Genomic DNA, 2,397 nt, shown 5'->3' with positions numbered 1-2,397 from the left:
TGATTGACTGCTCTCAGCACTTTCCATCTCCTGTTCTATGTTAGTGAGTATTGATTCTCAGTATTGGATCTCTCCCTCTATGTCCCATATCAGGCACTATTAAGTCGGTAATATATTCTTTCTGCAGTGCAACACTTTCAGTTGCTTGAATATAAGTAGAAGCATAGTGTCACAGAATCCCAGAGCTAAAAGGAACTTTACTATTAATGCAGTTTAACTCCATCATTTTACAAATGATGAAACTAAAGCCTAGAGAGGTTAAGAGGCTTGCATATGATCAAGATCAATCAAGCACTGAAAAGGAGGGATCAAGAACTCAAACCTATGGATTCTGTTTGCAAGTCCAGCCCTATACTTTACTACCTTGCATAGTTCTTATCTTCTAGAACTCTGAGGCTTACTAATGAAGTAAACCTGTCATGCTATGGGCTTTGGCTGTAACAAAAGGACATATTAAGGAAGGAATCCAGAATAGAATGTTACACATAGAGGAAATCAATTCTTTAAGATTTCTAAATGCCAGTAAAATTATAAAAGATTTAAAATATTATTACTATTACCCAAAAAACTCCCTTGTGGGATCCTGGGAGAAGATAGGGAATTTAGAAAAAAAGATGTCTCTAAAATTTCAGGCAAATAAATTTCTTATGGCTGGCCAGTCATTCTCTGGCACCTGTCTAATGGCTTAGAAAATCCAGTTGCTTATGAATTTGTTCTCCTTTACCTGGGGTGTATAGAAACATGCAGAAGAGTTAGAGAGAGGTATATGGTTGGTTGGATATGGAACACAAGGAGGACATGGACAATTGTTTCATATTGCGGCTCATCTGCTGGTCTTTTCCCATTAGCCCACCCTTGGCCACTCATGCTCCACTTTCTCTGCATTGATATTTGCCTGGGTTGAGGAGAGATAGAAGACCTCTATGACCTCTCCACTGCATCGACCAGACTTCCTTAAACACTAGCTTCTGGTTGGGATAAGTCAATAGGAAGCCATGGTAGGAGATCAAAGGGCAAGAGAAGAGAAAATAGGGCATTTTTCCCACTACGTGCTGTGCTTCTGGCAATGTCTCTATCCATCAACTACAACTTCTGTGAAGTGGCTCTTCTCTATGACTCTAGCTTTCACTAGAATTCTTCCTCTGCCTCTTCAGGTCTCAGGATGGTCATAGCCTCTGCTTGTTGCAAGTCTCTGGGTGCTCACTGTCCCCTGGAGGTTCTTTCAATTCTGCTCTATAAAGAGTCCCTTCACACTCTCTAAATTATGTCCTTATACTTTCATCTGAGCAGACTTTCTTTGCTTGTCCGGACACTGACTGAAACAGTTCATTTGGGGTTAATCATAGTCTGAAGTCACCATTTATCTTCTTTGCTGCAGCAGCAAAGCTATCATTAAAAATGATAGGATCAATTCTTGTTCATTTTATATCTCACAGATCCGCTAATCCATGAGAAATGCAGCTAAGCTGAGCAGAGAGCTGACTCTCACCTCCTCTTGCATTTTTGTCTTTTGTGTTTGTTTGACATCAAATGCGAAAAAGATCATTAGCAAAAGATACAGAAGCAAAATTTATATTTGGTTTATGTCTATGTATCCTAACACTTTCTCCTAAATTATGGAGGCTGATGTAAAAACTTTGCCTTTTTTATATAGAACATGGTAATATTAAGTAATCAAAATATGCCTAGTTATGTTGAATTACTGCAGGATGAGCAAATATACCTAAAAAAAAAATCAACTTTATTTATAAAAGGGCATGGTTACTGGGTAGGTTTCAAACTGGCCTCAATTCTCCTCTAGACTAGAATTATTATTAGCTTGTTTATAATTTTTTTCCTCCTTTCTCAAGTCATTGTAGGACAATCCAGTGTTGATTAGTGAGAATTAATTTACTAATGCTTCTAAATATCATGAACTGCTCTTTAGGCTGTGAGTAAAATTTCTGTCAGTGGAAAAAATTAGCCACTTTGTTTGTTTATTTGTTTATTTGTGTTTTTAGAGAAAAAGATGCTCTGTTTGTTCTTTTCCATTAATCTCTGTTAGTTCAGGGAGCTCTGCAGAAGGACAAAGATGCTATTTTAAAAATAAGAAGTGGGACAAGAGGCAGTGTATGAAGCGTCTATGTCAATCTTACATGTTGATTTGATTTAGGTTATAAGTCATTCACATTTTCAATCTATTAACATTTATTAACTTAATATTTATTAAGTCTAATTAAGTGCCAGTAGCTGGCGGTGGAAAAATAAATAAGACATGCCTATATCACAAGGGGCTCACAATCCAATAGAGAGGGAGAAATCTGGGAAGTCATTGTCCTTTACTAAGGAGGGAGATGGCTCCTGCTGTTACATATTCTCATTCATCAAGTTATTTTGGTTTAAGAGAAGCGGGGACTC

Source organism: Pteropus vampyrus, unplaced genomic scaffold, assembly GCF_000151845.1.
Source record: "Pteropus vampyrus isolate Shadow unplaced genomic scaffold, Pvam_2.0 Scaffold273, whole genome shotgun sequence".
Lineage (NCBI taxonomy): Eukaryota > Metazoa > Chordata > Mammalia > Chiroptera > Pteropodidae > Pteropus > Pteropus vampyrus.
This window is presented reverse-complemented; position numbering follows the sequence as displayed.